The sequence below is a fragment of the Homalodisca vitripennis genome, chromosome 7, assembly GCF_021130785.1.
Source record: "Homalodisca vitripennis isolate AUS2020 chromosome 7, UT_GWSS_2.1, whole genome shotgun sequence".
NCBI lineage: Eukaryota > Metazoa > Arthropoda > Insecta > Hemiptera > Cicadellidae > Homalodisca > Homalodisca vitripennis.
The window spans coordinates 57,440,478-57,453,645 of record NC_060213.1 but is presented as its reverse complement, the minus strand read 5'-3'; the positions used below and the strand labels follow the sequence as shown (position 1 = coordinate 57,453,645).

The following is a 13,168-nucleotide window of genomic DNA, read 5'->3' as shown; positions in this document are numbered from 1 at the left end:
TCCCGAGTTTAATTTTGTAATCAACAATTGTACGTGTTGATCCAAATTAAGATTTTCATCAATAGTCAGACCTAAGAATTTGGTACTCTGATTTTTTGTTACTAGTTGGTTATTTACTATGATCATTGTCTCAATTATTTCCTTTTTTGTTGGGTTTTAAAAGATATATAATTTGTTTTATTTATATTTAATTTTAAATTGTTTTCATTTAAAAAAGAATTAATGTTATTCAATTCCAAATATGAAAGCCTCTCTATCTCATCTACTGAATTAGATGATAATTTGAGGTTTGCATCATCTGCATATAAACACAGGTTTTCTTGGGAAATGTGTTTTAAGCTAAGGTGCATATCTTTCAAGTAACACAAGAATAGCAATGGTCCTAAAATTGAACCTTGCGGAACTCCAAAAACTATTTTTTTAAGTTTGGAGGATACTCTCGAGATTTTATTTGGTAAGGATATCGAAGGAATTTCGTATTGAAATCTATTATTAAGGTAAGATTGAAACCATTTTAAATTTGTTGAATTTATTCCTAAATAATTTAATTTCTTAATTAAAATTGAGTGGTCTACGCTATCGAAAGCATTCGAAAGGTCCATAAAAATACCTAGTGCATGTTCCCCTTTATCAACAGAATCTATTATCGACTCCAAATATTGTGCTGCAGCACTTATTGTCGATCTACCAGTACGGAATCCATGCTGGTTATCGTCTAATAGATTATGTTCCTCTAAAAACGCCATTAGCTGAGAGTGAACGATTCTTTCATAAATTTTTGATGTTGAGGGAAGTAGAGATACTGGACAGTAATTTGATATTTCTTTTTTGTCATCTTTTTTATGTATCGGAAAAATTTTGGCTATTTTTAATTTATCGGGGAAGATGCCAGATATAAATGACGAATTTACTAAATGTGCTAGTATTTCACACAGATGTACTCTAGCAGATTTTAAAAGTATAACTGGTATTTCATCAATTCCACTTGAATAATTATTTTTCATTAAGCTTAATACATTATTGACATCCCTAGCAGTCACAGGTTTAAATCTAAAAGTTGGTTTTCTAAAATTATCATTTGAAAATTCGTTAGATGTCTCATCAAGGCAGACATGCTGGAGACTATGTTGGCTAGATAAATCAACCATATTTACAAAATAATCATTAAAACTGTTTCCAATATCTGTATGGTCTGTTAATGTTTTATTAACTACTTTAATTTTAAAGTTATCATAATGTTTTTGACAGTTTTTGCTTCCTACTTTAGAGTTAATTATGCCCCATACTGTTTTTACAATATTTTCCGACTTGAGAATCTTATCATTATAATATGCTTTTTTTGTTTCATTAATGTTTTTCCTATAATCCATCAGTTTTCTTTTCAATTTTGTGTTTGTGTTTTTATCTTTAGATTGTCTAAATTGTTTACTTAACTGAACCAGATTGGTTTTTTTTCTTCTTTTAACGCATATGTTATCCATTTATTATTTGAATTTCTCTGTTTAATTGTTTTCATGGGGAATGCTTGATTGAAATAGAATTTGAGTAAGTAATCAAATTTATCATATTTTTCCTCAACTGAACAAAAATATATATCATACCACGATTCTTTTGATAACAAATAAGAAAAAGTCCGTAGATTTTCTTGCGAGTAACAACGTTTCTGAACAATTGTAAAAGTATTATTATTTACGGTATGTTCTGGGCATCCGATTTCCAGAATTTGTCCATCATGATCTGAGAGACATGTTACACATCCTTCTACAGAAATTAGATTTGGTAAACGCTTTTTGGCAAAGAAATTATCAATAGCGGTTTCTGAAATGTTTGTTACTCTAGTTGGAAACTTGACTAAATATTCCATATTATGACTAGCCAACATGTTTTTCAGCATTGTCTGCTCTTTATAATTAACTAAAACATTTATATTTGTATCTCCAGCACAAAAAACAGAGCAATCTTTATATAATTTGATTAAATAATTTAGAAGTTGACTTAATTTATCCAAAAATATTTTTACACAAGATGCTGGAGATCTATATAAACCTACCATAATAAAGTTATAATTCCTTATATTATATTTAGAAATACAAAATTCAAATTGCTTTTCTTCTATTAAATATGTGTTTAATTTATTAGGTAAAACCACCCGCTTCCACCTTAAATCCCGTCTACTTAAAATCATTATTCCACCCTTACTACAAATTTGTCTACAGAAATAGGAATTTATAATAAAGTTGTTTATATTCAAACGGCCTAATTCATCTTCTTTCATTTCGTGTTCAGATAAAACTATAGTATGGGGTTCTAATTCTTCTATAGTAATTTCTAAAGGTTCGATTCTAGACTTCAAATGTTGAATATTTTGATGCAAAACTTTTACTTTAGAATTTGATTTGAATGTGCCAGGGTTTTTCTGGAAGTTGTTTTGTCAAGGAGCTTAAAGAGGAAGCGGATGATTTATATACACTATTGTTTAAATTCAGATTAAACTGATCCGAACTGTTCAGGTTTACTGGGCTATCAACTACACAACAATCCGAATTAAAATGATCAGACCTAAAACTACTATTTACAATTTTATTTACTTTTTTAAGCAAACTATTCTCACTGATGGCACATACAGGACTTGTGTTTGCACTCTCAGCACTGGTCGTATTGCTCTGCTTGAGCATCTCACTGAATGTGAAGACACCTGGAACCACTTTCACTTGTTCGCACTGTGTTGTAGCATGTGATATTTCGTTTGCTGCTGCTGTAGGAGTGGAGGTGCTGCTTGTCATCATCTCTGCTTGAGCTGTGGTGGGGTTGACTGCCTCCAAGGAAGTGTTGTTAAACTTTTGTGATGATTTTAAAAAACTACATTTTATATTGATTATGTTTTCTATTTGTTTTAAGAATTCATCATGAGAGAGTCCATTTCTAAGAACACGGTGTGATTTTTGAAAATATGACACTATTGTGATTTTTGCTTTGGTTTTCTGTTGGAACTTGAGAAGATTGTCAATGAAATGGGTCAGCTCTATTTTGTCCCGCACACAGCCTATTGGTGAACATATTAAATGATTTAGTCGCCTTTTCTTAAAGTTGTGAGCTGGGTCACCAAAAGCAATATCATAGTCGTGCTTTGCCGGTTTACCAAAATATCTACTTTTAGTAATCAAACTGAAGACAGAGGCACAATTTGTTTTATCCTGTACTGCTAAATGGTCGGTAAGGCATTGAGAGGTTTCAGGTCTTCCAAACAGCCTCCCGAAGACAGCAGCCACTCCCGCTGACATATGACGTGGGTGATAAAAGTCGCCCGAGATGCTGTGGGCAAAACCTACATTTTTCTTGTATCTGAAATGCCTAATAACATCTGCCATGTTCATATCAGTTATTGTTATAAGCCTGTTTTCCAAGCAGTTTTTTTTTCTTAGGACCATCATTGTTAGCTTCTTGGATCGTCTTCTGATTTTCTGAAGTGATCTTTAGTAAAAAGTCACTAATCATAAAAGCCAGTTTCCTTTTACCACTGTAATTAAGGTGCATGCCTTGGCGTGAGAAGCGGTTTCTTTTAAATGTATCAAGATCAATGAGTTCAACGTTATTCAGTTTTGATACAAGGTCTTTAATGTGCCTGTTTGCCAAGGCTAAATTGTAATGTATTGTATCATTCTGCTCTTTATCGAAACGAGGAGGGATGGTGGTGATACGCACAGGTCTTGATTTACTAAGCTCCACTAGTCTGCTTTCTATATTTTTGTATATGACATTCGATAAATTTGCTTGATATGTCATTGGTCCCAGCTATTAAGACAAGTGGTCTATTCAGTGATTTTGATGCTTGATCATACACATACTGGATATCAGCACCTGGTTTAACTAAACCATCCATATATATTTTCCCTCTGCTGCACCGACCCACAATCTCCGGAAGATCTCTTGCTTGACTATCAGCATAGAGTTCTGCCTTTACTTGCTCCTTAACACAATGGTTTAAAGTAAAACGATTTTTGACCAATTGTTTATTAATTGTGTGGTTTTTTATTGTGTGATTTTCCTTTAAAGAATCATTTGCACGTTGTCCTTCTTTTTCTTGTAGTACGCTGAAACTATTGGATGTAATAATATTGAAATATTCATTTGTAAAACAGGAATTGGTGTCTCTTGTGTGTTCTATGGTTTTCCACTTTTCACATCTTGTAGGATGATTTTTATGTTCTGGATGATAGGCAGTAACATTATTGTGAATATCCATTATAGAATCTACTTTATGTTGTAGCTGAATGGATTTGAACATCATATCCGAGATTGTCTGAGAATCATACTGAAGGTGTTGGTAATTTGTGCCACAAAAAGGCCAGTTGGGCTCGTTTAGTGAAAACGTCCGACCTATCAATAGCACAAGGCAACCTGCTATTTGCTGATCCCAAGGTATCCAAGACTCCCCTACTTTCCAATTGTAAAATTATGTCTGTGAAGAGAGTGAGGTACACGCCACAATCAACAGAGTTTGGTTGCTGTGGAACCGAAACAATATGAAAGGGAATTGTTCTCACTGTTCCAACATAGTTTTGAACTTTATTGGCAATTTCTTGAGCATGTTTTATATTGTATGTGCCACTTGAGTCAAAATAAAGGAACTTTTCTATGCTTCTCACAAAGACCAATAAGTGCCAGTGAGATCCATTTTGTTTGTACAGATTCTTTGTATCTTCTGGATCAAGTTTATCTACTTTTTGCTGAAGGTCATATATAGGAAAAAATATAAGTGTTTTCTCAGATAAATGTAGTGGTTTAAGAAGATGGTCAAAGTCTTCAAGGCATTTGATTGCTTGAGTAACCACAGTATTCATTAAAAATATTTTGTTGTTTGATCGCAACACAGATACAGCAAGCGAGTCATAATACAATTGAATAGTTTCATCTGTTATCCAGTCATTTTCCAAAATCGATAAGCTTATAGTTATTTTTCCATCAGTATTAGTTTGAGTATTACAACTAACTGGAGAATTTTCTAACTCTAGGTTTACAGGAGTTTTTATTGGATATTGTTGGGAAATTGGATTTACACAGCCTTTTGTCCCACTGGTCATTGATCTTGTTTTCAGCCTATTTAATGGAGTTTTTTTACTTGAAGGTAAAGGTGACTGATTTGACTTAATTAATTCTTGCTGTGATTTCTCAATCTCAATTAGGGCTTTTTCATAACTATCCTTATATCTTTTAGGAATGGATTCTAAAGTAAACTTCAACTTGTTTACATCATTATATTTGTATATATCATTAGTACTAATATGCCCAATCTCATTCGTTGAGAAGAAAATAATGTCAAAATTTGCTGTGTTCTTATTTTTTGTCTTATTAACACATGTTATCCTCGCAGGCCAGAAAGGAAACCCTTTTACCTTGGCAAAAACTAGACTATTAGTTTTTAATTCGTTTTTACTCTCAGTGTCAATAGTTTTTCCAGATGGTGTTTGCATATTAGCTTGGGAAAATTAGGCCACTATGTTGTTAATGCATAGGAAACAAAATCTGCATATAATATTTCTACAAAATAATCTTGGTTATAAAGCATGAACACCTGGCATATAGCTACTCAATTCACCATATGTCAAGTGAAAAATAAATAATCTGAGTTTCTCTTATAGGTAAGATAATTGATTATTAACCCAGTGTAAACAAGTGGTTATCTGCCAGATATGTTCCACTAGCTTGACCTTGGTTGTTCTTGTTTACTTGTACTCAGATGTTCCAATCAGTAACATGTTATATTAGAAGTGTTATCCCTGACAGACGACATGAATAAACTGGATACTGGCAACTGTCAAGATACAGTGTTGTTCACAACCAAGTTCAAGTTCACTGTGTCACAATCAGAACTAATTTATTGTGCTTTTAAAATTATTATCAGTTAATTAATAAATAATTTATGAATTATTATTTTTAAGTAGGGAGAGTGGGGCAAAACCGACCAGCGGGGTCAAACCGACCCCGGCGATTTTGTCTAGTTGGCACCACTGGCGGGCATGCGCACGCAGCACTGTTGACGCAGCGGCCATGACAGTCCGATGTAGCTTGGTCCCGTCGCGCTACGTACTTACGCTTTGATGCAGTGAATTTTATAAGTTTTGACGGATAATTTTACCGATTTTGGTTAAGTTTTGTTCGCTCCTCGTCCACCAACAGAGTTGAGATCGAATTCGGTAAGTAACCGCTCTTGAATCACTGTGTTTTATCTTAAATTTTAACATAAATTGAAAGACCAACTGCTGATCTGTAGGATGTAGACGCCATTTTAGTATAATCGAGTACCGCGGGGCAAAAGCGTCAATTCACCTCGGGGCAAAACCGACCGGGGTCGGTTATGCCCCACGGTTTGTCTATTTTCTAAGTCTTATTTAACAAAGTTTAAAAAAACTTTTTTATCATTTTACCTTGTAAAAAACCTACCTAAAATTAAATAGCAACAGTGTCTCATATAATTTAAAGCTATATATAATAGCCTTGTAAAAGGTAAACTTTTGTATTCTGCCTGAAACCTACGTAAATATTTGTAAGTTTTTTATCATTAACAATAATATTTGAACTCTTGGTTCGCCCATATATTACGTAACCTAAGCTATTTTATTCACTCAAAGGCTTACTTCTATTTAGAAGTATTTTTACTTTAAAATAAATAAAATTAGGCCCTTAACGTATAGGTTTTGATTGGGGCCGCACAAATTAGTAAAAAATACCATTAAAAAAGGCCCTATATTGTGTCACGTACATATGCTGAAGCCTTTTCTGTTTCTAACGTAACGCTTTATAACGTAAGCACATTCCCTTCACCTCTTGGAACGTTACGTAATATGTGGACGGCTCCATATTCAACCAACTGCACTGCACCGTTTCTGAATCAAACAATAGTGTGTTTTTTTTTCAGAAATGGTACAAAACTACAAAAGAAAAACCGACAGACAGAGGTGGCCTTTCGAAGGTATGACAGAGGCAATTGAAGCTGTTCTTGACGGAAGAATGGGCTACACAACAGCATCTGCGACATTCAACGTTCCACGTACAACTTTGATTGAGAGAGTAAAGAAGGCTCGGCAAAATCAATCAACAGCTGAAGTAGCAGCTTGCAAAAGGTTAGGGCGGTACTTGACTGTTTTTTCTCTGGATCAAGAAACTGAACTGGTAGAGCACATCTTACGTTTGGAAGGAAGATTGTTTGGCCTAACGATTAGAGACCTTCGGTCATTAGCATTTGAGCTTGCAGAGCAAAACCAAATTAGACATTCTTTCAACCAAGAAAAACAAATGGCCGGAAAAGACTGGTATTACGGGTTCATACGCAGACACCAAGAATTGTCACTTAGATCACCTGAAGCCACGTCCTAGGCTCGCGCTAAAGGATTTAACAAGTTTGCAGTTGGAAGATTCTTCGATCTACTTGAATCAAATTTACAAAGAGTTGAACATTCAACCTAGTGACATATACAACGTGGATGAAACGGGAATACTGACAGTGGTCAACAAACCTTCAAAGATTTTGGCACTTCGTGGGAAAAAGCAAGTCGGTAGTCTATCATCGGCTGAACGTGGAGTACTTGTGACAGCTGAAACGTGCATAAGTGCATCAGGAGTGTATATGCCACTCATGTTCGTCTTCCCAAGGAAAAAGGAAAATCCACTGTTGATGGATGAAGCTCCTCCGGGATCATTTGCATGCTACTACGAGACAGGATGGATAACCAAACAATCTTTTGTTGTATGGTTTAAAAGGTTTGTAGAGTTTTCAAATCCTAGACCTGACAAACCAGTCCTTCTATTGCTAGATGGACATGAATCACATGCAAAGAGCCTAGAACTAATTCAGCTGGCGTGGGAACACAACGTGATACTGTTGTGCTTTCCACCACACACAACACACCGACTCCAACCCCTAGATGTAACTTGTATGGCCCCAATAAGTACATATTACGAACAGGAGGTCAGAAAGTGGCTATTAGCTCACCCTGGAAGAAGCGTGACTATATATCAGATTGGCCAGCTAATGAGGAAAGCATTTCCTCGAGCAGCTGTAATGCAAACGGCTATCAACGGTTTCTTGAACACTGGAATATATCCTTTTAATAGAGACATTGTACCAGACCATTTATTTGCTCCATCAGAAACGACTGAGCGGGAAGCTCCAGTGCTTCAGCTGACCTCCTCAGCCTCACCAGCACTGCCATCAACCTCTTCTCCAGGTTTAGCACTGCAGCTGACCTCCTCTACTCCACCAAAATTGTCATCAACCTCCTCAGTTCCACAAGTCCTACCATCAACCTCCTTCATAGCTCAACTATCCCAGCCCTCAACGTCCTCAGGTCCACCAGCTAAAACAGGATTTAAAATTTCGCCTACAGCGTTAATGCCTGTCCCGCAAGAATTAGTAAGGCAAAAAAAGAAAATAGTTAGAAAGCAAGGAAAAACGGCTATTCTAACATCATCGCCTTATAAAGCAGAGTTAGAGGCCGCTGCTGCAAAAAAGCAATTGGAAGAAAAAATAAAAAAGAACGAAAGGAAAAAAGACATGCAAAAGCAAAAGAACAGAATGGAAAAGAAAACAACGGAAAACAAGTAAAGCAAAAGTCAAAAAAATTAAAGAGAAAGCTATCTTATCCTTTCGATGACAGGGAGAACAATTCAGAAGACAATCCCAAGAAATCCCAACCCTCTACCACTAAAACTCCTAACTCAAACAAAATCCTTGATTCTAAAAATAAAAATAAAAAAACTGATGAAGTCTCCGATTCGAGCTCAGACGAAGAAGAGGCAGAAGAGGCGTGCATATTCTGTAACGAACTATATTGCCACTCAAAAGCCAACGAAGGTTGGATCCAGTGCAGAAGCTGCAGGGGATGGGCTCATGAAGCATGTTCAAAATGCGAAGAGATGAACGATGACTTTGAATTTGATTTTTGTGCATACATTTAACATTATCTTTTATTTGACAACATTTTTTTGTAGTTTTCATACAAATTGTTAATAAAATAATTTTCTCATTCAAATAACATGTGAGTCGGTTTTACCCCACCGGTGGGGCAAAACCGTCACTTTGCAAGCTTTGACAAAAAAAATCATAAAATAAAAATATGAGAAGATAGAATAAAAAAACCCTTCAGCTTTTGTTAACTAACAAACATAGTTTTCATATTCATGTTTATCGTTTCAAAATATGTTACAGATTTTTTATTTTTTATGATCAAAGCTTTTGAGGTTGGTTTTGCCCCACTCTCCACCCTTATCTGCATGTTGGAATTTTGTTGCATATTTTTTAAACAAATGATAAAACAGTTAAATGAACAACCGAAGTTAATGAGTATAAGTTTCCAACGTCCAACAGGAAGCAGCTACACTAGTCAAGCAAGTAAGCCATATAATAAAACCAGTCTTTAATTTTGTTCCTGGGTACCAATATTGAATTTTAAATGTAAATCTGTATACTAGAAGCAATTTGCAAACAAGAAATATAGCTTCTTATTGTTCAACAGTTAGATTTAAGCCTTACAAACTGTGTTCCAAAAGAGAATAAACTATAAACAAAAGAGAAATAAAAGACAATAAACTCTTTTAAAAGTTTATATTGTTGGGCAAAATAAATTACCTTTATCACAAATAAAGTACAAATTAAAAGAAACAGCCACGTTATTAACATTGACTATTAACTTAATTTCCTTGTAAATACCAAGTGTAAAAGTGAAATCGTGCATTATATATTAAACGTCCCAAATTGACTAACAAGAGGCTGGAGTTGTTTATTTGTTGCATGACGGTAATTAATTTTATTTTAATGAAGATAGTGAGGACGTAATTAACACACACAAAGCGTAAAGTGATGGGACAGCACGCAACGTAAAATAGCAACTTAGTTTATTAATAAATATTACTAATTGATTTTTATTGGAGTGTCTGGTTGTGTCTGGAGTGTAAAATTGCAATTATATAATTTTTTAGCTTTGATTTGTTAGAATATTTTTTATTTCAGTTTTCATAGAGTAATAGGCCTATATTGGATTGATTACAATACAGAGGTTGATAATTAGTTATATAATAATCTAGATAATATTTAGTATTGTCATTATTTTGTAGTATTATTCAAGGGAGCAACTGTATCAGAAGTATGTAACATTACTTTCTTTCCTAACACTATGCGTGCTTTTTCTAGTTTCATTGTCCTGATGCACATACTCAAATTCAAGAAATCCTCAAATAACTGTCAGATTTACGATGTTAATTTCGAATTCCATTCCTACATTAAAAGTTCCATCAGATTCCGAAGCTTAAAGATTCCAACAGCAAAATCGTGTAGCTCTCCACCTGGTTGTGGTACTCTACAAGCTTCCTTGAGATTAGTTATTGATATTGAAATCCCCATTTCTGCAACGATATCGTGAGTTCCAGATTCCGAAGATTAAGGATTCCAACATCAGCACAAGGACGTATCCAGCGAGGAATTCCAAGGGGCCCGGATCCCTCCAAATATTCACTCTTTCAGCAAGTAATTATTATTATTTAAATAATTCAGTATTACTTATATGTACTGCTGAAGGATGGTTCTCAAGATTGAAATGGGTCAGTAACCTTTAAGGGAGTAAAATGGAGAATGAGTGGTTGAGCACATTTCCCTTACTTTCCACTATAGAAAAATATCTTGACACCCCCAAATGTTTTTCCTGGCTACGTTCTTGCACCAGCATTATGGAGACCTTCATCTGGATGACGACACATCTAAAATCTTCCTTGTCGTTGGTTATTGATAATGCATTCTTCGTTTCTACAATATCTCTCGCGCTATGCAGACTTCCAGTTACAGGTTCCAACAACACAATTGTCATCTTGTTCAATACGAAATGTCGCAATTTTCTCATGACTCAATTATTTTATGTAGGAATCCCACTTAAATTCACAATCCGTTATATTGCTTCACCAGAGCTGGACGCCAATAAAATGCAACAAATGTGTCATCAGACATACTGATGTAAGTAATGAGACATATATCACATTTTTGAGGGACTTATACCACGGTAACAAAAGGGTAAATTTCTGACCACAGCAACATGCGGGTCTCTTGCTTCTTTACTCATTTTATTTAGGTTCAACTTGGATTCTTGATTACTTCTATAACCTTAAAAACGTAATAAAAAAATTTAAAAAGGAATAACTCTTCTTTGGCCAACGTGATATAGTCTGGAAAAGTGTGGAGGGTCTTTGGACATTGCCCTTTATTCAGAACATTAGTAACAACAAGATGTTAGCGTTTGGAAGATGGTTACTTCGAGAGGGAACTTCGAAAGATATCTGCATGATGCCAAATCCTAATCTTATGACTCAACAAGAACTTTACTCTGGAAAAACATAGTTTGCATCAAGAGAACGCTCAAAAGGTCCCCATAGCTATCATGTAGAAACCAAACATCTTCCTATGCACTGATCTGATCCTTTTATACTTTCATAAATAAAAAAAATACAAATAAATAAATAATGTGGGTGCGTCATAAATAAATCTTTATAACCCACACTTGCTATAATTCTTCTTGGGCACGAATTTATAATTCATCTCTAAGTTATAAAATGTTCCTGGGAAATTCCAAGAAGTGAGGGGATAAAAAGGCATGTTAAGTCAACAAATATTAAAAATTAGGTTGCTAGCAAAACAGTTTTTTCCTGTTATGTATATATTGGCAGGATAAAGTAAAACTACAAAGATGCAAACATACAGTTAATTTGGGATTGTTTCATTATGACACTCTTTCATTAATAATTAAATAAAGCCACTCATTTCTGTAAACAACAATGAAAGAAGTTCTGGCTGGTAGCAATCTAGATTATGTAATGGGACTTTGCACCATATCAACCCTATTGAAGTGACCATAGATATGTATTTTGGATAATTTATTCAAAATCTTATACGAATAATAAAACAGTTAGGAATCCATGTCAAAAAAAGTTCTAAGTCAATTATTTAGCTGAAGCCGCTTAACTGTGCTACAGATTGAACTGATGGACCTTGATCCCCATGATCAGTCGCCACACCTCACTTCCTCTTCAGGACCTGCTCAACCTCTACATGAACACTACCAACTGCTGAGTCTTCGTCGATGCTAGTTGAGCATGATGAACGAGCAAAGACATCCAAAGCCAAACTGTCCCAAGACACGAAGCATTGTCCCTGCAACATGCATTCCTTAAGCACGGGTCTCTTCACACTGTGGGATTGGAGGACCACAGTCCATACCAGAGTTGCCTTTGTGCTGAAGAAAAACTTGGCACACTAAGGTCATATGGTGAAGATGACTTCCCGTTAACACATTTTCTTCATGAATATTCAATGAAACAAAACATACACATTTTAAACTCAACTAAATTTTATTTTTACAATAATAAGAACAGTTGCATACAATAGCTACGGAATAGAGAAATTATACCTGAACAATATTACTAAAATTAATTAAAACTACAAAATTAATTTTTTTGTATTTCAGTTTTTTAGTTCAAACACAACCGAAATGAGCTTTTTGAAAAGAGAATATTTACTAACAATCATTATAAAAATTCATTATTACAAATACAAATTCACCGTAGTAGTCTAAAAACTGCTTAAATGCTTGAAAACATAAGTCTTAATACTACTAATGTGGTAGCCAGGAACTTCACAAGTTTGCTGTATAAAAGTGTTAACAAAAAATCTGTAACAGAAAAACAAGATAATTTATCTCCCATAAAAATCATCCAGACCAACATGAGAAATATGATAAATAAATATAAAAATGATAAAGGAGTTGGGTTTGCCCACACCATATCTGCCGATCTTGAATATGAGAGAAGTTTAAGTGCAGGTGTGGCAGTAGACTTTAGAAAGGCCTTTGGTAAACCCTCACCTTCGGACTGTATTAGTAGTCACTTGGCTTACCAGAAGATCGAGGATGGAGGAAGTGTGTTCAGCTTGATTACTAAACCGGAATTCAATGGAAAACCAACAATTTTCGACTATGATGCTGCCTTCTTGCAATTTATTGAAGAATTCAGAAAAAGAAAACTGAAGCGACTTATATGCTCAGCAATGGGATGAGTAAGAGATCAAATTTGGCCGAATCACTTCATAAAAAATCTCATAGAATTTCAAAAAACTACAGGAGCAAGTGTCGAC

General features: G+C 34.8%; 1 protein-coding gene across 1 annotated transcript in view; it reads left to right on the top strand.

Moving 5' to 3' along the window:
• The first annotated feature begins 6,030 nt into the window (after positions 1-6,030).
• Positions 6,031-13,168, top strand: part of LOC124365846 (UDP-glycosyltransferase UGT5-like) — a 45,357-nt gene continuing 38,219 nt past the window's right edge. The window contains exon 1 of the mRNA XM_046821907.1: positions 6,031-6,194. The gene's annotated coding sequence lies outside the window, so the exon portion shown is untranslated. The remainder of the gene's footprint in view (positions 6,195-13,168) is intronic.